General features: G+C 33.9%; 1 pseudogene; it reads left to right on the top strand.

Moving 5' to 3' along the window:
• The first annotated feature begins 515 nt into the window (after positions 1-515).
• LOC139504361 (uncharacterized) lies at positions 516-15,427 on the top strand (annotated as a pseudogene).
• Positions 15,428-23,594: the final 8,167 nt, after the last annotated feature.

Genomic DNA, 23,594 nt, shown 5'->3' with positions numbered 1-23,594 from the left:
ATTAGAAAACAAACTAATTTCTAAGCCAACACTGTGCAACTTAAATGGTATTTTTTTTTTATTGAAAAAATACATAAATAAAAATTTGAATCAGACACATATCTTTATGTTTTATTTTATGAGTGAACAAGCAGTGTTTTTCAGCTTTTTTTTTCTCTCAAAGTTAATTCTGAAAAATCAATGCCCATTTCCTTTTTTTTCTACTAAAGATGTCCAAAACCGTGTCTGTTTTTTTTTAGTATATGTTCAAAAGACCGAGTCCAGATAAACGATTCGTTTTCATTGTATTTCTCAACTAGGTCTTCACTGTTCTCATGGTACTAAAGAACCGTTCTACCCGCGTTGCCGTTGAGACCGGCATACATGTAAATACATTAAGTATCTGAAAGATTCCCGGGTATCCTTGGTTTATAACATTTAATGTTTCCTGCAGCTTGTTAGGAATGTTATCAAAATATCCAGTCCATTTTGCTAACCATCTCCGAATTTCGATCTTGAAATTCGTCTTTTGTAACATGGGCATCATGTGCATTTCATTAAAGATTATGTCCCCAACATCTAAAGTAAGTTGGTCAATGTTTTTTGGGATTAACTTTTGTGCGACATAACGTGGCTCTGCTGTCAGAAGTCTTGTATTCAACTCTGCTATCAAATGATCGACGAAAGGTAGATATATGTTCAGTTTCATAAGAATGAATTGATGTCCATGGTCTCTTAAGAATGTCATATTTTATTTCATCAGTTATTTTGGAATCTTCAGAAAAGATGTCAGGATAAGGAGACATAGAAGACGTGACAATTGTGTTTTGACAGCCGGAGGACTCAGCCATTTTAAATTGTTTGCATCAGCAAGAGAAACACGATGCTGATTTCGTAAATGAACAGGGAAGACTAGTTTTCGGAACGGAATATAGCTACAAAGTGATCATTAACATATTTGTATAATTTTTTTTTTATTAACTTCATTACTTTAGTTAAATTCTTACTAGATTTACCATATTTTTATTTTTGTGAGATTTTTTATGTGTACGCAACTGCGTTTTTGCGTACGGGTTGCTACGCGCCTGATTGTGTATATCAGTAAAACTTGAATAGATTTTTATATTTTCTTAATAAAAAAAAAAATTTATAATATGGGAGTTCATGCATATGTACATGTAACTATTCACCTCCTTGTTTTTCCCAGTGTTATTAGCTCACCTGGCCCGAAGGGTCAAGTGAGCTTTTCCCATCACTTTGCGTCCGGCGTCCGTCGTCCGTCGTCGTCCGTCGTCGTCCTGCGTCGTTAACTTTTACAAAAATCTTCTCCTCTGAAACTACTCGGCCAAATTAAACCAAACTTGGCCACAATCATCATTGGGGTATCTAGTTTAAAAAATGTATCCGGTGACCCAGCCAACCAACCAAGATGGCCGCCACGTCTAAAAATAGAACATAGGGGTAAAATGCAGTTTTTGGCTTATAACTCAAAAACCAAAGCATTTAGAGCAAATCTGACATGGGGTAAAATTATTTATCAGGTCAAGATCTATCTGCCCTGAAATTATCAGATGAATCGAAGAACCCGTTGTTGGGTTGCTGCCCCTGAATTGGTAATTTTAAGGAAATTTTGCTGTTTTTGGTTATTATCTTGAATATTATTATAGATAGAGATAAACTGTAAACAGCAATAATGTTCAGCAAAGTAAGATTTACAAATAAGTCAAACTGACCGAAATGGTCAAATGACCCCTTTAGGAGTTATTGCCCTTTATAGTCAATGTTTAACCATTTTTCGTAAATCTTAGTAATCTTTTTCAAAAATCTTCCACTCTGAAACTACTGGGCCAAATTAATCCAAACTTGGCCACAATCATCTTTGGGGTATCTAGTTTGAAAAATGTGTCTGGTGACCCGGCCATCCAACCAAGATGGCCGCCATGGCTAAAAATAGAACATAGGGGTAAAATGCAGTTTTTGGTTTATAACTCAAAAACCAAATAAAATTGAGAATGGAAATGGGGAATGTGTCAAAGAGACAACAACCCGACCAAATAAAAAACAACAGCAGAGGGTCACCAACAGGTCTTCAATGTAGCGAGAAATTCCCGCACCCGGAGGCGTCCTTCAGCTGGCCCCTAAACAAATATATACTAGTCCAGTGATAATGAACGCCATACAAATTTCCAAATTGTACACAAGAAACTAAAATTAAAATAATACAAGACTAACAAAGGCCAGAGGCTCCTGACTTGGGACAGGCGCAAAAATGCGGCGGGGTTAAACATGTTTGTGAGATCTCAACCCTCCCCCTAAACCTCTGACCAATGTAGAAAAGTAAACGCATAACAATACGCACATTAAAATTCAGTTCAAGAGACGTCCGAGTCTGATGTCAGAAGATGTAACCAAAGAAAATAAACAAAATGACAATAATACATAAATAACAACAGACTACTAGCAGTTAACTGACATGCCAGCTCCAGACTTCAATTAAACTGACTGAAAGATTATGATTTCATCATATGAACATCAGGCACAATCCTTCCCGTAAGGGGTTTAGTATCATACCATCATAACATATATGAGAAGAACATAACCCGTGTCATGCCAACAACTGTTTTTAGAATAAATGTGTTTAGTTCCGATGCAAAGACCTTATCAGTGACTCAATATTAACGCCAAAATATGCAATCTTTAATGACTTGACAACAGTATCGTAATTATATCCCTTCTTAATAAGTCTATTCAAAGGTTTTGTAAGTTTCTGAGGTGAATACTGACACCTTTGTGCTTTATAAAGAATATTTCCATAAAAAATTGGATGTGAAATACCTGAACGTATTAGAAGTCTGCATGTTGAGCTATATTTACGAATGATGTCTTTATACCGATGATAAAATTTAGTAAATGTTTTGACTAGTTTGTGATATCGAAAACCCTGGTGTAATAATTTTTCAGTAATACATAAATTTCTCTCGTTAAAATCTAAAACATTGTTACATACACGAGCGAATCGTACAAGTTGAGATATATAAACACCGTAAGATGGTGACAAGGGAACGTCACCATCTAAAAACGGATAATTAACGATAGGAAATGAAAAATCATCCCTTTTATCATAAATTTTAGTATTCAGCTTTCCATTAGTGATATAGATATCAAGATCGAGAAAAGGGCAGTGGTCATTGTTAGTATTAGCTTTATTTAAAGTAAGTTCAACAGGATAAATTTCATTAATATACATACTGAAGTCGTCATTATTGAGAGCCAAAATATCATCCAAATATCTAAAAGTATTATTAAATTTGTTTATCAGATGTTGTTTCGATGGGTCTTTGCTTATTTTTGTCATAAATTGTAACTCATAACAATACAAAAACAGGTCCGCAATAAGTGGTGCACAGTTAGTTCCCATTGGAATTCCGATAATCTGACGATATACGGAATCCCCAAAGCGAACAAAAATGTTATCTAGTAAAAATTCAAGGGCATATATAGTATCAAAGCATGTCCAATTAACATAGTTTTTTTGTTTATTGCTACTAAAAAATGACCTAAAAGAGTTTGAACATATATATTCACATTCTGATTTTTTGAATGCCCATTTAATTAGGTGTGTGAATTTTTTCTTAATGAGAATGTGAGGCAATGTGGTATACAGGGTAGAAAAATCAAAACTTTGAACAGATTTAAAATCACCAATATAAGCATGCAATTTATCAAGTACTTCCAACGAGTTCTTGACACTCCAAAAGTAATTTATTCCACTATTTTCGAAGGCCTTATTTGAACAATTTATTATCAGGTTTTTAATTGTACCAAGTGTGCTGGTAAGAAGAATAGACAATTTAGTAGTTGAACAATGGCTTGAAGACGAAATAAATCTATATTTGTAAGGGTTTTTGTGTAGCTTCGGAAGCCAATACATAGTTGGGACTTTCATTGTATTTGGCTCTGCTTGTAAAGCGGTGGCTAAAAGTTTATGTTTGTTACAGATTTCGTTTTCTGAAAGTGGAGTCAGTTGGAATGTTGGTGAATTGGTGATTTCCTTTTTCAGAACCTCAATGTAAAATTTACGTCAAACAATAATAATATTATTAGCAGCTTTATCGGCCGGGACAAAAACAAATTCCTTGGCTAGTTCTTTTAGTTTATGTTTGATACGAGAAATAGGTTTATTGTGGTTATTGTTAATAGTTAAATGTTCTTTAAAATGTTGAATACGTATATCAACTATCTTCATTACTGAATTAAAAAAAGAGTCCAAAGATTTTTTGTCAGCTTTTTCCCGTTTTATCCATTTCATACAGTAAGTATGGAGTGAGTCGTGGATGATATTACGACACTCATTCCAATTAATAATTGACGGGGGACGATATTTAGGTCCTTTACTGAGGAATGATTTTAACTCTCGGTCTTGAACGATGTTAAGATCTCCTGTTATAACATGGGAAATGGGTCCATAAATATATTCGGAATTACTGCAATTACAGGAAGTAGGTGTATTTTCACTGATATTAACATCTTTACACAATTGACTATAATTAAACACAAATTTCCGGGTAGATTTCTTGTAAATATAACAAATAAGAGGTAGCTCAGTATTGTCAAAATATCCAGGAATTTGTTCTTTAACAGAATGGTCGTTAAATATACCGGCAATATTTACAAAATCAAAGCCTTTATTGACATACTTAATTTTAATAAAATGTTTTTTATGATCTTCAGGGCGATCAATTTTGGGAAATAATTTAGAATAACAATATGCCATAATAATTTGAACAATTTCATACTTAGGACTGCTATATGAAATTGTGTTGCAATCCTCCAAAATTTTATTTAACTTATTAACCGGTAACGAACAGAGTTTTGTTAACAGATAATGTCTGCCGTTGTTTTTTGAAATAGAAATTAGGTCCGAAATATTGGTATGATTGGCCCGAAATTTTCTTTGATTGCGATTTGTTCTACGACCGTGAGAACGTTTTTTACGAACAGTTTTAGAAACTATATCCAAAATGTTTACGGAATTGGTTCTAGATATATTACCAATTCCCATGATATTATCATTTAGACCGAGAGGGTAAACTGTCTGTAATTTTTTAATCCAATTTAATTCAATTATTTTCCGTGATCGTACAAACTTTGAATGCGATTCACCAGGCTGCTTATTTACAAAGCATTTAGAGCAAATCTGACACAGGTTTATTTGTTTATCAGGTCAAGGTCTATCTGCCCTGAAAGTTTCAGATGAATCGGACAACCTGTTGTTGGGTTGCTGCCCATAAATTGGTAATTTAAAGGAAATTTTACTGTTTTTTGTTATTATTATCTTTAATATTATTATAGATAGAGATAAACTGTAAACAGCAATAATGTTCAGCAAATTAAGATTTACAAATAAGTCAAACTGACCGAAATGGTCAGTTGACCCCTTTAGGAGTTATTGCCCTTTATAGTCAATTTTTAACCATTTTTCGTAAATCTTAGTAATCTTTTAGAAAAATCTTCTCCTCTGAAACTACTGGGCCAAATTAATCCAAACTTGGCCACAATCATCTTTGGGGTATCTAGTTTAAAAAATGTGTCTGGTGACCCGGCCATCCAACCAAGATGGCCGCCATGGCTAAAAATAGAACATAGGGGTAAAATGCAGTTTTTGGTTTATAACTCAAAAACCAAAGCATTAAGAGCAAATCTGACACAAGTTTATTTGTTTATCAGGTCAAGGTCTATCTGCCCTGAAAGTTTCAGATGAATCGGACAACCTGTTGTTGGGTTGCTGCCCATAAATTGGTAATTTAAAGGAAATTTTACTGTTTTTTGTTATTATTATCTTTAATATTATTATAGATAGAGATAAACTGTAAACAGCAATAATGTTCAGCAAATTAAGATTTACAAATAAGTCAAACTGACCGAAATGGTCAGTTGACCCCTTTAGGAGTTATTGCCCTTTATAGTCAATTTTTAACCATTTTTCGTAAATCTTAGTAATCTTTTAGAAAAATCTTCTCCTCTGAAACTACTGGGCCAAATTAATCCAAACTTGGCCACAATCATCTTTGGGGTATCTAGTTTAAAAAATGTGTCTGGTGACCCGGCCATCCAACCAAGATGGCCGCCATGGCTAAAAATAGAACATAGGGGTAAAATGCAGTTTTTGGTTTATAACTCAAAAACCAAAGCATTAAGAGCAAATCTGACAAAGGGTAAAATTGTTTATCAGGTCAAAATCTATCTGCCCGGAAATTTTAAGATGAATCGGACAACCCGTTGTTGGGTTGCTGCCCCTAAATTGGTAATTTTAAGGAAATTTTACTGTTTTGGGTTATAATCTTGAATATTATTATAGATAGAGATAAACTGTAAACAGCAATAATGTACAGCAAAGTAAGATTTACAAATAAGTCAACATGACTGAAATGGTCAATTGACCCCCTAAGGAGTTATTGTCCTTTATAGTCAATTTTTAACAATTTTCATAAAATTTGTAAATTTTTACTAACATTTTCCACTGAAACTACTTGGCCAAGTTCATTATAGATAGAGATAATTGTAAGCAGCAAGAATGTTCAGTAAAGTAAGATCTACAAACACATCACCATCACCAAAACACAATTTTGTCATGAATCCATCTGCTTCCTTTGTTTAATATTCACATTGACCAAGGTGAGCGACACAGGCTCTTTAGAGCCTCTAGTTATTTTTAGATACATTGTACAAGAAAAACAGGTACACAATGTACATGTTATATCTTTGATCCGGATTTCCATTAAGTTTTGTCCAGTGTGGCTTTCTTATTTTCCGATCATGTTTAAAAATTATATGATGAGTTTTCATTTCCGGGACCATAAAACAAATTGTGTTGTATAGTATTACTATAAGGTATCAAATTGGTGTGTGCCAGATCAGGTCCGGCAAAAAGTCATTCGGTGCACCAAAAATTGATGGAGTGGTGGACCCAATGTCATTCAGATGATAACTTTTTTGAAAACTCTGGTTCACTATATAATCTGTCAGAGAATTTGAAAATACGTTTTCAACTTGTTCAGCCCACATACCGGTACACTTTATTAAACATATATTAGGTATCTTTTGATGGGGTTTAGGGTCTATTTTAGGGGGTCCAAACAAGTTTGGGTCCACTAGATCATCCTATAGGGAAAAAAATGTTGCAACTTTTTTTTTGTACGTTATCGAACATGTTATAGGAACTCCTGTCAAATTTTGTTTTGGAGAGCGGTCCAAAGGATGCAAACGGGTGGGGCCACTATGATTTTTTAAACCTAATTTTATTAATTATCTCACCCGAACCAAAGGGCCATGTGCGCTTTTACCATGACTTGGCATTTGTAGTTGTTGTCGGCGTCAACCTTTTTCACATTTCAATCTTCTGTTTGAGAACAACTGAACTGTTTGGAACCAAACTTTGCAGGAATGTTCCTTAGGTGGACTTCTTCAAATTAGCATTTTTTGCGTGATTCCAATATCCAAGATTCTTTTGGTACAAAATGTGCATTGTACAGATATGCATAAGACTGTGGCGGCATTTCTAATTATATTGACTGCTTTGTGACCTTGAGCTTTTAAGGGGTGAAAATTACATTTTCAAACTACGACAAATATATAGCAAAAAATGAAGCGGAAAACATTTATAGTCCACTAGTTGATTAATGGAATATATATAATCTTTTTTTATTTTAGGAGTAACCACCATAGGGGATAGGTTAAGGCTCACAGAAAAAGTTAGAGCTGAACTAGAGCATGTTAACAAAGACAAAAATCAAAATAAGATAAGAGCCACTTTATCAAATTAAATATTGAATCAACGCAATATCCTCTTTAGTAGCAGCAGAGGTCGTGGGAAAACAGAAGTTCATCCTTTGAAAATGACAGTGCAGACAGTGCTAGTGTCAGAACAAACAAAAGGCAAAGTAAAAGAACATGGACTACAACAGTAGTTTGTTTGGCAGACAAGACAACAACAAAGCTGCCTTCAGCTGAAGAAAAAGATGTGCTCTTTAGAGCTGGACTAGGTACCAAACGTGTTCAATTTGAGGTGGATGATAATGATAATGATGTTATTAGAAAACTTTCATCAGACGAGTTGAAAGATGGGCAAACTATTGGGTTTGCTCAGTTGCAAAGCTGCGGAGGATTTGAATTACTCAAGTGTAAGCAAAACTGCAGAGAACTAACACTCATTACTTGTAAATGGGATGTAATGACATTAAAATCTTGTCTTGGAAATCAATCAAAAATATATGTACGACCAATTCTAAGTAATTTAGATACGACACCAGTTAATAAAAATTCTGCAGAAGAAGTATCTATCGCAAAATTTCCCTGCAAACATTGTCAGTGCATGTTTTCTGTACATGACCTGCGGAAACATGTACAAACATACATTGGGGAAAACAGTGGATCTGAAACATGTAGTGATGAGTTACCAGATCCAGGTATTAACATGATCTCAGAAATAAATGTACCTAATTTTCCAATTATCACCGAACATGCTGAAGAACCTTTGCCAGTGATTACACGTAATCAGTCTTCTATACAACCACAACAACATCAAACAGATGTAATGGAAAGTAATGTAAATGATACAGTGATTTATATTGATTCTCCTGTAATAGTTGTTTCCAATGAAGACCTTGGGGGAGCTCAGTCTGCAGAGACTACATTTAGTTCTATTACTGATTACCCAAATGTACACGTATCTGTGTCTTCTGATGTATCTAATGAAAAAAACAAGCCTTAAGAGAATGAAACTCACTCCGAAATAAAACCTATAATTGAAAGTGCAATAACATATTGTTTAAACCAAGATATTCAAAACCCTGAGGAAATTTTGAGATATTTGCAGAGTGTGGTGGTCACCGGAAGAAAACTTGAAAATGAAGATACTACTCAAAGTATGAAGGGAGACAAAAAATTTCATCCTTGTGAATAGAAATGATCTGATTGAAAGCGCATTTGATGAAATTGATTCTACAAGTGACATCAGAAAGACACTAGAAGTTCAGTTTTATGATGAGGTAATTAAAATTCAAAACGTTAAGGTATTAAAGGTGGATATTATGCAAAATGTAAACATGTACTGTCTTCATTGACTTGTTGAGAAAGGGTCACATATATTTTTTATCCCAATGACTTTTTAGAGACCGACAATTTAACTTCAAGGGGAGCGGGTTTAAAAAAAATAAAATAATTTGAGGACAAAAGTTGCAAAAAAAAAAAATTAATTTGGCTAAGGAGGAACAGAAAAAAAATAATCTGAAACAGAATTTTTACTATACAATGTAATGTTAAATTCAAAAAAAATAATTTGTCGCGTCGCCTCCAAAAAAAATAAAAAATATTCTGTCCCAGAAACAAACCCAAGCCCCCCTTGAAGTTAAATGGTCGGTCCCTTAAGAAGTAGGGATACTGTTCACATGTACATGTATTGTCAAATGTACATGTAGTATCCATCCCGTGTGTATTAAAGGACGAGATATACATCATATAGTTGTGTCACACACAATCTCAATTTGATCATAATAAAAGATGGATTGAGACAATAAATTTCAGGGGGACTCTTAAACTGAACTTTCCAATTTGTCATGTTTGTTTTAAATATTGTGCATGTACATTCTTACTTTAAAAACCTCTATAGATAATCTGAAAAAAAATCGTAGTTTTAAAAATATTTATGCTCAGATTATTTTTTTAAAATCTTTAATTTGATTGACATAAACTGTATTGTACATTGTCTCTTTAATAGACTGCTGAAGACCTGGGTGGTCCCAGAAAGGAGTTTTTTCCAGCTAATATTGTCAGACAGAAAAATCAAGTATTTCGACAAGGGACTAAGAGAATATTTGGCCAAGGAGTATTACACAGTTGGGAAAATTATGAGTAAGTTTTAATTAGAACATACTTTCTATACACCCCATCGTTGACAGATGTATTGTAAATGTGTTATTTTGTTATTCTACGTTCATGTCCTTCAAAATTAATACGCTTTGACCAATTTTCTTGAAATATTGACACAAAGTTGGGATTGATAAATGCTGATCAAATTTTGATTTTCATGTTTTCTGTAAAAATAAGACTAGTTTACCTTGCCAAATGCAAAGTGATCTTCAGGCGATTAAATATACCTTGTCTGGGCGACGGAAAGTTGTTCCAAGTAAAGTTGTCACTTGCCCATCAAAAAACGTGTGGGCGACTGCCCAATAATAAGTGAAAAATTATCATTTTAATCAATTATTATTGGACAAGTACCGTCATCACTTGGTAAACGGTAGACAACTGTTTATTTCCCTTGCGACATGTTACGAACGCAGCGATTGAAACCAATTAAAGTGCATATAACTATGATAACGTAACAGTGTAAAGTCAAAAAGAAGAATGCAAGATGAATGGGTGCCCCGCTATATGCATTTGTGCTTCCCGCTAAGCATAACAGAAGTCTGCCATGCGTGAAAAGAATAATGTCTATCATAATTAATAAGTCTCTAGAAGTTTATTTTTTTAACTGAGCCCTTTGAATTCTTGCAAGCAAGTATATAATGTTTTGGTTCCGGACACTAGCTATAGATGTTCCATTTGTCAACTTGACCCTTTTAATCTTTTCAAGTACATCTCTCAAAAGTCTTGGATGAATTAGAAATTAATGTGATTCTGTCAACAAAGATGGCTGCTACTGTAAACAATTTCTCAAAAATTGAAGATTTTGTTGTTGAAGACACTTAGTCCGGCGGCTTTGTAAACAATTGTGCACATCCTGTTAAAAGCATGAAATTTGGCATAGACCTTCCTCAACTATTACTCTTTTATTTCAGATAGGGAGGGATTTGAAAAAAATGTCTCACTTCCGGTAAAATCCAAAATGGCGGACGTTATACTTAAATCAGCCCAATATCGAAGGCTAGCGTGTAAAAATGTCCTATTATCATGCTACTATCATAATATTTGGTACAGACCTTTGTGTTTTACTACTTTTGGATAAATTAAATAGATTAGATGTCTTCAGAAACCCCACTTCCGGTTAAAATCCAATATGGCGGACATTGTACTTAAATAAGCTTATTTTTTAGGGAGGGTAATTGAAATGTGTTTTAACGTATTGCTACTATAATTACATTGTGTATGAACCTTTCTTTGGTGCTTCTGATGGAGACAATGTATAAGACATATGTCTTAAAAACCCTTACTTCCGGAAGTATCCAAAATGGCGGACAGAGAAATATCAATTTTTTATTCAAATTTTCAACTTTCTTCAAAATGTAAAGAAAATGATTTTATTTTGTGCTGGTCATTAAACTTTTGGCTTTAAGTTATCCCCAAAACCACTTATTCTAGCATGTTGTAAATGCTAAGATATAAAGTTGACACTTCCGGTAAAAATATGACGTAAATTTTAAAGATGAGTCCTCAATCTATTTCTTCGATGTAGAGTTTTGGATAGATTGATTTAAACAAAATAAAATCACTATAGTACTAAAAAATATTTAAAACTACTTCTATTTGGCCAAGAATACATGCTTATTCACAATCACCACCACATGCACACAAGGCAGTGCACGGGAGACCCGATTTTACACATTAAAAATAACCGCGGCATCCTTTCTTACATCCATAATGTACAAGCTTCTGAAAAAATGATGAGGTCTCAGAAAGAGTTTTTTTTTAAAGGGACCCTCTTTGTCCCTTCGCAATCCATTAGTGACAAGACTAGGTAGCATAAGAGTCAATCCAAAGCTCGTCTCACTAAACACCTGCATTAGTATATTACACGTTTTACATGCTTGAAAAGACTAGAACAAGTCGTGGGAATAGCCTCACTTAAAATGAGATTTCCCTTTTGTGCAAAAATTGACTTTCTTGGTTCGTTAATCATGTTAGATCTGATAAGTTTGTACAGTACAACCCCGGTGATTTAGGCTGATCAATCATCATTCTTTATGTTAAAGTCACATCTTAAAATACCATTAATGTCTACCACGCAGTCTTTTTTTTCCTTTTCAAGCAAAGAGAGAACAGTATCACAACCCGTCATAAGGTATTGGTCAGAAATAAAAGTGTGTGATCACTCATTGCCTAGTGCATTTGAAAGGCCATTGATAGATATTAATCCAAAGATTTTTGCCTCCCCAAATACAATCAATAGTTCGTCTGCCCCTTTGTTACGGAATAGCGAAATACTGGTAGTTTTAAAGCTGCTAAAAGAAGCAAGGGCAACATTTAGGGGAAAGGGAATACACAGACGAACCCAGGATTAAAAACATCCTCAAAGATGGGAAAGTTTTCTGAGAGATGACGACAGTAAGAAAGAACTTTTAAGTTTTCATTCACAGGAGCTTGCTCAATACAATTTTGAGTACACGGTAGTTGAAGCAACAAATGCTCAGGATGTTTAGTGTTATCCACCACTTGATGATGTTTCAAGTTTAGCACCATGTTTACACGAGGAGACTGACACTAGAATCAAGATAGATGTGTCTGATGCAGTAAAACATAGACTTAACTGAGTCATGACTCAAACAGTCGATACTGATGTCATTGCTGTTTCGCTATTCCGTGACATAGGGCAGACAAACTTTGGTTTGCATTTAGAAGGGGAAAAGTATAAGATATATATCAATCAATGACCATTCAAATGCACTAGGCATTAAAAGATAACACGTTCGCTGGAAAAGGAACTGCGTTGGTGACATTAATGGAGTTTGAAGATGTGACTATAGCATTTAGAATGATGATTGACCAGCCAACATCACCATATGGATTTGATGTTTAATGTCATTGAAAACGATACGTGGTTTTGTTGGAAGATAAAAAAAAAAAGAAACAGATTAGGTTAACAAGGCAAGAAAATATGTGTTTTTGCAGAATTTATTAAGATGTGAGAAACAATACCACAGTCTTTGTAAATGTTGGAAATCAGCTCTCCGATTGTGAATTGCGGCCTACTGAGTATGCTGATTGGGTATTATGTCCTTACCTAAATAAAATACCTTGAAACTGAAATACGAGTGGATGAAGTCTTGGATGCGTATGGTAGTTATAGCAACAAATGGTCAGGATATTCTATCTTATCCACCACGTAATGTATTTCAAGTTCAGCACCAAGTTCACATTTAGAGGCAGACACTAAAATCATGGTGCATGTGTCTGATGCAGTGAAACACGCACTTAAACGAGTCATGATTCGAACAGTCGTTAATGATGATGTTGTCAATACTGTTTCGCTATTCCGTGACATAGGGGTAGACGTTGTGTTTGGGAGGGCAAAAGACTTTGGATTAATATCTATCAATGGCCTTTCAAATGCACTAGGCAATGAGTGATCTGGGTGATCTGAAACACTTATTGTTATCCATGTCTTTACCTGTTGTGATATGGTTCCCTCTTTGCTTGAAAGGGGGGAAAAGACTATGTGGGAGACATTGATTGCATTTGAAGATGTGACTTTAACAAAAAAAATGATGATTAATCAGACTAAATCACCGGGGTTTTACTGTAAGATCGCACAAACTTAGCAGATGGGTATAACATGGTTAACGAAGCAAGAAAATAACTATTTGCGCAACAGGGACGGCTTTTCGAGGCTATTCCCTCAACTTGGTCTAGTCTTTTCCAGCATGTAAATAATGAAATATACTTAGGCAGGTGTTTAGGGAGACGAGCTTGGGATTGGCTCTTATGCTACCCACTCCAGGCGGGGACAAAGAGGATAACTTTTGAAAAACTCTTTTTGAGGCCTCATCATTTTGTCAAAAGCTTATACATTGTGGATGTAAGAAAGGATTCCGCGGTCATTTTTAATGTGGAAAATCGGGTATCCCGTGCACTGCGATGTGTGCATGTCATGGTGACTGTGAATAAACATGTATTCTTGGCCAAATAGTAATAATTTTAAATAATTTTTAGTACTATAGTGATTTTATTTTGTTTTAATCAATCTATCCAAAACTCTAAATCGAAGAAATAGATTGAGGACTCATCTTTGAAATTTACGTCATATTTTTAACCGGAAGTGTCAACTTTATATCTAAATATTTACAACATGCTAGAATAAGTGGTTTTGAGGATAACTTTAAGCCAAAAGTTTAATGACCAGCACAAAATAAAATCATTTCTTTACATATTGAAAAAAATGAAAATTTGAATAAAAAATTGATATTTCTCTGTCCGCCATTTTGGATATACCCGGAAGAAAGGGTTTTTAAGACATATGTCTTATGCATTGTATCCATCAGAAACACCAAAGAAAGGTACATACACAATGTAATGATAGTAGTAATACGTTAAAACACATTTCAGTTACCCTCCCTAAAAAATAAGCTTATTTAAGTACAATGTCAGCCATATTGGATTTTAACCGAAAGTGGGGTTTCTGAAGACATCTAATCTATTTAATTTATCCAAAAGTAGTAAAAAACAAAGGTCTGTACCAAATATTATGATAGTAGCATGATAAAAACACATTTTTACACGCTAGCCTTCGATATTGGGCTGATTTAAGTATGACGTCCGCCATTTTGGATTTTACCGGAAGTGAGACATTTTTTTCAAATGCCTTCCTATCTGAAATAAAAGAGTAATAGTTGAGGAAGGTCTATGCCAAATTTCATGCTTGTAACAGGATGTGCACAATTCGTCTGAAATATGCTTGTAGCCGCCGGACTAACTCTACAAGACATTAGTATCATTTTTCAACTGAGCCCTTCTAATTTTTGCAAGCAAGTGAATATTCCAAATATCTCAGATGAATTTGTAATTGGGCTTATTCTGTCAACCAGGATGGTTTTGTATATTTTGCATAATCATTTATTATTTTAGGTTTAAGTATACTTCAGAATTGAAAACTCCCACGTCCATATTTATGGAACGCCATAGCTGTCTTATGTGACAGTATTTATTATGTGATGGTGGGTTTTGCATTATATGATGTGGGTTTGTTATTATATGCTGTGGGTTTGTTATTATATTCTGTAGGTTTGTCATTATATGCTGTGGTTCCGTCATTATGTGCTGTTGGTTTATCATTATATGCTGCGGGTTTGTTATTATATGCTGTGGGTTTGTTATTATATGCTGTGGGTTTGTTATTATATGCTGTGGGTTTTTTATTATATGCTGTGGTTACGTCATTATACACTTTTTCTTTATGATAACTCTTCTTTATTATGATCACTCTTCTTTAATATGATGATTATTCTTTATTATGATGAGGTAAAATTTTCCTGTTCTTTAGTACCCGTATGTATGTAATGAAATTTTAGCAACTGACGAAGAAATGGGGGATTCAACAATGGAACATGTATTGCAAGATTTAAATCTCAAAGCGTACACTAAAACATTTATTGATGAAAAAATAACGCCTGATATTGTCTGCAAATTGTCATCTCATGAAATGGAAGCTTTAGGTGTTTCAAGCAGGCAGACATGATGAGATTACGGACAGAGTGTGTCAAGTACGGAACTGACAAGCCCGAAAGGGTCCGGTCTCAGTGTGGTCCTCCAAACTTTTACATTCCAAAATCAATCCTGGAAAATTTCCTTGAAAATGGCTGCGAAGTATCTTACATTTCCAAACTCCTAACGGTATCCCAAAGCACTTTTTACCGGAGGATGGCGGCATTTGGATTAAGCAAAAGGATTTTTTTCACAAATAAGTGACAATGAACTTGATGTAGAACTTGGTAAAATTTGAAAGATTTTCCCTTGTGTGGAGAAAACCTCTTGAAACAGATGCTAATTATAAAAAGAATTAGAGTGCCGAGGTGGAGATTAAGAGAAAGCGTTCATTGAATGGACAGTCGTGGTGTCCGTGAAAGACAAACTGGGAGACTTCACAGGCGGATCTACAACGTTATGGGACCAAACCATCTTTGACACATTGATACCAATCATTAACTTGTCCTCTGGCGATTTGTTATTGTGGGAGGGATCGATGGTTTTAGTAGACTGATTATGTTTTTAAACTGCACTGATAACAATATTTTTGAAACTCTATTACAATGCTTTTTATCAGGAGTAGACAAATTCGGCATTCCGAATTGAGTCCGATCTGATAAAGGGATGGAAAATGTATCCGTGGCAGATTTCATGTTGTCTAAAAAGGGCCTCGATAGTATGATCACAGGCAAGAGCACACACAACCAGAGGATAGAGAGACTATGGCGAGATGTATATGATGGAATCTTAAGTTTTTTTTACAACATATTTTACCACATGGAAGATCAGGGCATTCTTGATCCACTAAATCAGATCCATTTAGCTCCCCTCCACTATATATTTATATCAGAAATTAACAAAAAACTAGAATTTTGGCGAGACGCTTGGGCTGGCCATAGACTTCGTACCGCAAGTTCTTCACCGTTGAATTTGTGGTATCTGGGCAACTGCAGAACCCAGTTGAGCTGGATGGTGCAGCAAATCTTCAAAATGATGGAGTTGAAGGATTTGTTGATCAAAATGACGTTGAAGATGGAGAACGACCCATTTTTGCATCTCTTGCATACTTGATAAACGAACAGTGTAGAGATATTATTGCCCAAGAATTTATCAGGAATGGCAATAACTTTGGAATAGATGATTTTCTAAGGTGTTTAGAAATTGTAGAAATATACAACTAGAATAAATATCACTAATACTGATTGTAATTTTTATCTTAGTTACTTTGTATATAATGAACCAAATGTCTACTTGTAAAACACCTGTTATAAAAGCTGGTTTGGTGAACAAATATGTATGTTTAATTTTGTACATTACTGATAAAAATGTACATATAACTGACTCATTGAAAAAGGAAGAGGTATCCATAATTTTGTACAACAAAAAACAAACAGCTGAAACAAAGAGTCACACATGAGCTAATATTGTGAAACATGTTCCTCTGGAAATCATTTTTTAGGTGAAAGAAAATTCCTTCATTTATATGGATATTGTTTGCTTATTTATACACCCATCATTCATTATTAAGCATATAAGTACAACAAGTTTAGTGATCCTATGTTAAAGATATGCCCTTGGCACGAGTTTTATATGACCAGAAGCACCGATATGATAGAGGTCAACATGGTCAAAGGTCAAACTCAATGTCATAGTGACCAAGTTTTGGTTTCTGACAGATTGCCTTCCTATGATGCATCCATAAATCAAGTTTGGTCTAGGCTGAATGATATACGAGATATGTTCCGATACAAAATATCAACGGACAAGGTGAAACTTCGTTTGTGTGAGTCTAATAATTAAGTGTCCATTTTTGGAAACTGGTACACATGTATAATATACTATATACCAGTAATAAAATGGCTTAATACTGCAATCACTTAACCTAGACATCGACTGTTCAAAGCCAGTGACTACTAGTATTTGTCCTTTATCCTGTCCTTTGTTTTGTTCTTTATTTGTTAGCAATTGGCTGATTGTCTGTGTGGATTTTTTTTTAATATGGATTTTTTTCTGTTAAACTTTTCTTTTTAAATCATTCAACTCAGAAAAACATGTTTCGATCCAATTGAAAACAACATCATGATGCAACAGAAAACATTTATTAATACTTTTGAGTGCAAAAAAACAATATCTAACTCAACATTTAACATACATTAAACTAATTGCAAGAGAAGAAATACATAAAATATAAAATTAAAGTGCAAGATAGCTGACCAAAAAATAATACAATAGCTGTTCGAAACAGCAGATTCCACTGGCTGCTGAAACTTGTCAGGTGTTTGTCTTAGCAAAAATTTGGACACAGCATTAGTGTGGATACAGATATTTTTTGCATACTAAATTAGTATGACTACAATATTAAGTTTTGATCCTGTTGTTACTCCTTTTTGCTGTTCATTATATTATAACTTATAATAAAGCCCAAAATAAGTATTTAAAAAAAGCATAATCATAAAGCTTAAAAAGTTTCCCTGTGGGTGGTAAATACATTAGCAGAGATGGTCTAGGTAGCTGCATGGTGTAAATGCAGGTATTTGTGGTTGGTAAAAAGCTTGATCCTTGTTTGACTTCATCAAAATCAACGGAAGGATGTAAAGTAAAACCAAGCACTGGTTCCTCTGTGGAACCTGTAGTAAATTGTAACACATTCTGTAGAGAAATAAATTCTCTTCTACCACCTGCAAAAAAAAGCAAATACTAAAACTTTTAACAGAGCTCAATGAATTCCAGTCAATTTGTGAATACACTCCATGTATCAATTCAAGTTCTTTTATTTACAAGAACGGTATTTTGAGGTTTAAACACATCTTATATAATTAGATGTTTAGAAAGATATACTACAGTTGTGTCATGTGTGTGTTAGGTGTTAATATATACGGTAATATAAAGAAGTGTGGCGCAAAAAATGTCTCGTTGTAAAGATCTGATGTCAATTGTCAGAGACTCAGACTGACATGAACTCCCCTAGATGAATATATAACAACCAACAATAATTGGACAGCTGCTTGTAGTTACCGAGTAAGTGACTTAATCTGTAATCAGGAATATAAAATGTTTTCATACAAAATTAATGTCTTACTGCTTGCAGCCCATTTGTATAGAATGATTGTTGCAAATTTAAAATAAAGAGAAATGAAAAGTGAAATAAATTCAGGGTAAAGTGACACAACCCACTCCTCAAGACATTTCTACAGACCAAATCTGAAACTCCTAGTATCAGTAGCTATTGAGAAATGTACTCCATGGACTCGATAGCATAAACTTAACAAGGGCGATGCTCAAGGTCCCTGTGTGGAAGTGAACAGTGTTTCTGTTGACAATGACTTTTATCTTTGACATTCAAGTGCACTATTTTGGTTCTATGGTTGTCCACTTGAAGATAAAAAGTATCGTTTAGGAGGACAATGTATATGAGACAACATTAAACAATAGGGTATAAAAAAATAATTTATTCTGTGATGGTATATTTCAAGCTTTTAACTTAGTAACAGTGACCTCGACCTACTGGCCTTAAAATCAATTGGTTGCTTTCTTGTCCACTTAACTAACAACTGTGTAAGTTTCTTTAACATCTATGAAAGTAACTCAAGTTATCCTGCAGAAACCAAACTTCTACTGGAAAATTCTATTTTTAGTGACAGTGACATTTGAACTACTAAGAAAATATAAAAATCTATTAAAGTTTTACTGATATACACAATGTTGCAATGATACACATGTAAGTCCCCTAATAGAATCTGCTGTTTGGCTTGCAAATTAATTACGTTTGACACACTGGTGCCCCACCCCAAATGTAAATAACCCCAAAAACATTTGTCTTCCCCTTGCATGTGCGGATCCAGGAATTTTCAAAAGGGGGTCCAATTTTTTTCCCAGAAAGTGAAAAGCAAAAAAATGAAAGTTACTTGGCTCTGACGTTTACTTTCTCAATGCAAAATACAACTTTTTCACCACAAAAAAAAAGGGGGGGGGGGGGTTGATGTTCATTATTATGCCTATTTTTCAATAGAAAAAAAGGCTGGACCCCTGGATCTGCCTATTCCTTGCATGGTTATCTTTACAATGTATATATATTCATACATACACATGTACATTGAATTAATAAATTCAATTGTTTGTAGATTATTTTGTAACTACATTTGTATTTGAAGTCATGATCAAATCAAGGTTAAGGGAATTTTGGGGGTTTTGGGTTGCGACAGTTCCCTTGCATCAGACTTTAAAGTTTAGAAATAATTTACACAGGAGGATCCAGGGGTGATAAGCTCCCCTTATTGGCAAAATGTTTTTCCAGAATTTTATCCAAATTTTTGGGTTGCCCCCCTCCCCCCACTTTTTCAGCAAGCAGTGTAGTTCCCAATCCCCTCTTTTCTAAAGCTCTGGATCCGCCAGTTCACTTGCCTATAATCCCAGTATTAAATCATCTTTCAAACATACAACAACATATGTTTGATATATTTTTTAAGGGAGCGAAAACATAATATGTTTTATGTCACTGTCGGCAGCATAAAAATACAAGGCCTACCTACTATATTAAATTTTATTCTTAAAAATGTTTTAAAAATGCACATTTTCAGTGTGATTTTTGGACTGCAATTCATATATTTTGGCAGAGTAATTTACATTACACGTCTCTGATTACGGTAAAAAAAAAAAACACACTGGGAAGGCATGCGGTGGGGTCGACTTGACTTTGATAAGATTCAGAAAATACATACAAGAAGAGTGATCATAATAAAGAAGAGTGATCATAATAAAGAAGAGTGATCATAATAAAGAATAGTTATCATAATAAAGAAGAGTGATCATAAAGAAAAAGCGTAAAATGACGTACCACAGCATATAATAAAAAACCCACAGCATATAATAACAAACCCACAGCATATAATAACAAACCCACAGCATATAATAACAAACCCGCAGCATATAATGATAAACCCACAGCACATAATGACGGAACCACAGCATATAATGACAAACCCACAGCATATAATAAGAAACCCAAATCATATAATAACAAATCCACATCATATAATGCAAAACCCACCATCAAATAATGATTACTATCACATAAGACAGCTATGGCGTTACAAATTGGTTCACTTTTTAAAATTTTATGGTCCTTTTCACCTTGCTGATTTTCAGTGATACCCACTCTGACAAGAGCCATGACAGGATCATGTTGTGAAGTGTTCATATAGTCTCTTTCCAAGTTTACAAACTAGTTAATGATATGATGGTTACTTTGTAATATGTAGTCAGTTTTAGACGAACATTTCCCACTATGGTGAAAATATGAATTTGAGCATTTTTATATAGAATTGACATAATATCAATTTTTGATTTTTTGCAGAGTTTCCCTTTAACACCATTTTTCTGCAACTAACTCAGGGTGTGTCAGAATGATACTGGCATTAAGTTATTCCTGTATGACCATTTAATATACATAGATAAGTAATTTGTTCAGTGTGAGAAGCAAGGGCTTGACCTCAAAGGGATTCGATCCCATGCATCACGCAACCCTTCAATGTACATCAATGCCAATATCCATTTGAAAATGAAGATAAAGGCACCAATATGAGGAGAATCTTTTTCCCTTTTAAGTTTTTAATATTTCTTAAATAACATAGTATAAATAAATATGAATATTTAATTAAAATTTTCTTAGTTTCTCAGACAGTTGAATTGTCAGCAATCAAGTTAATATGTCATTTCTGCAGAAAAAGATCAACCTCAACTGTAATAAAGAGGACTTTCCCATACTGAACTCATTACAGAACATAAAGCTAAATAGTTGAAGTTGTTTTAACATCATGAACATTCACATTTAGAACGGTCATTTATGTAAACATTCTAAAATACTTCTTATTATTCAGAAGCAGATATTGTTTATATACAGATACAATTGTTATTGAATTCATTTGAAAAAAGTTTATATTGCCTACTTGATGTAATTGTCTTATGCTACATTTTGTATGTTGTTTGGTTGCTTTTATATATTGATAGTATCATGAATACATACCATATTTACAGCTGTTTTTGTTGTTCTCAATAATCTGGCACTTCTGGCTAAGCTGAACAACTTTAACATTAATCTTGTTCTCTTCCATTATTGCATTTAGGGGAGACACCAACAATACCTTATTTTGCTTTGTTCCAATGTCTTCAATTTACTCAATAAAATAAGTTTCATTTCTAATGTTAAATATCATACAATGAAAGTGTGCTTATGCTTAAATTATATTTCTTTGGTTCTCATGCAACCGCTTCCATAACACCAGCTCAGTTACTGTAATGATGACAGACCTTAATTGGTACCCACGTACTTGAAATGAATTGATCATTGTTAAGGTGGTATATATGGGAGTCTAAATAAAAAATGATAGAATTTGTTCATACTTTGCCAAAAGGTAGTATCTATTGATATATGTTCAAAAATATCATAAAATTGATAGGTCACCGTGCATTTTCTCAAACTTGTGACAAAATGACACATTTGGTATGGATTATACAGGAAAAATCACCATTATGTGATTAGAAGCTTAATTAAATGATAGAATTGTAAAATAAAATACGAGAAGATAGCTTTTCTAAAATGCTTTGAGAATATCAAAAGAAAAGATAGGGTCACCGTGCATTTTTTCGGCTAAAATACGAAATAGCAAAATTCCATGTAGATTCCTTCAGAAAATGCACTATTTCAGAGTTACCTCCCCTTAAAATGCCAATTTAAAAATATTAAAATTCAAGCAGAACTAACCAACACTTGTACAAATATTAATATTCGTAAGTTATAATCTTATAAATTTGTTCTTTTAAATGCAAATTCACATTAGTTATCTGCATTCCTGCATCAAATTTTGCTAACTTGATTGAAAATCTGGCCCTTAGTTTTTCTGTTTTTTTACAATCCAAGATTGCGAAAGACACCCATACCACCTTTAAGGCCCTGCGGTAAATAAAGTTCTGTACATATATAAGACTTCCATATTTAAAACAATAAGATATAAAAATGTGTAAAAATACCTCAAAGTCTAAATCTGTATAGGTTCTGAGGTTGAAGTTTTTGTCAGAGTCTGTTGGTTGCTTTAGTGAGGTTATCAGGGTAAGACAGGTTAAAGCCGTCCCCAGAGTAAAGGGGGGTTCCACCAACTATATGCTCCCATTCAAATGCATTGATCATCCAAAAAAGGGGGTTGAAAAATAATAGTATGTGTTATCTGCAAAGTGCAATCAACTCATAATTAACTTTCAAATGATTGCAAATAGTACTTAAAATGTTGACCATAATCACCTGTGTACATAATAGTTGTCCCATTTGGGCTTGGTATGTCAGTGTCAGTTCACCCTCTGGCAGATAATAGTACTAATTATTTAAAAAAAATACATAATTTCTAAATGTATATTTTACTTTAATTTCAAAAACTTTTAAAAGATATAAAATTAACAAAGAAATTATTATAAAAAACTCTCTTATAATATTGATATATGGCCAAAACGACTTTTATTACATGGCCGAACAGTTTAATGGTCTAAATTCACCAAGGCCGAACAGGCTACATGACCAAAACGTCTTGTTTTCAAGTGATTAAGTATAAAATTCTGCAAATTAAGATGTATTTAACATGGTACAGGTATATAATTCTATGACCAGTTAGAATTTTGATTTTGAAAAATCAGTCAAATTTAACGTTAGAAGAACCATTAACCTTATTAGGTGGTGCTGTAAGAGTGTATAGAAGAACAAGTCCATATTCTACAGCAGGCTATATTATTCCTAGTCCAAATAATTATGATGTCTGGCAAGGCTATTTTAATTTTTTTCTGGGACGCTTATCATACAGTGACAATTTTATATTTAACCTGATATTATCTGGTTGATATAGATTATTGCCTGTGAGTTTCACACTACACCTTCCATAATTCCTTGCGTTCTGTATCGGCATGATAATACTAATATTTTTCAATAAAAGTAAGGAGAATTAACCCAGGGTGAACAGACTATATGAACAAACCTTACCTCTATATCTTTAACCCCCTTTGTACATGTTGTAGATGAACCATATGCTGGTATGTAGAACTTGTGATCTGTAATTTCTAACGTGCAGTGATGCCTCCACCAAATATGTTGCAGTGAAATCCTACTCACACACACTTAT

Source organism: Mytilus edulis, chromosome 1, assembly GCF_963676685.1.
Source record: "Mytilus edulis chromosome 1, xbMytEdul2.2, whole genome shotgun sequence".
Taxonomy (NCBI): Eukaryota; Metazoa; Mollusca; class Bivalvia; order Mytilida; family Mytilidae; genus Mytilus; species Mytilus edulis.
Note: the sequence above shows the minus strand (reverse complement) of the source record. Positions and strands in the feature narration are given on the sequence as shown.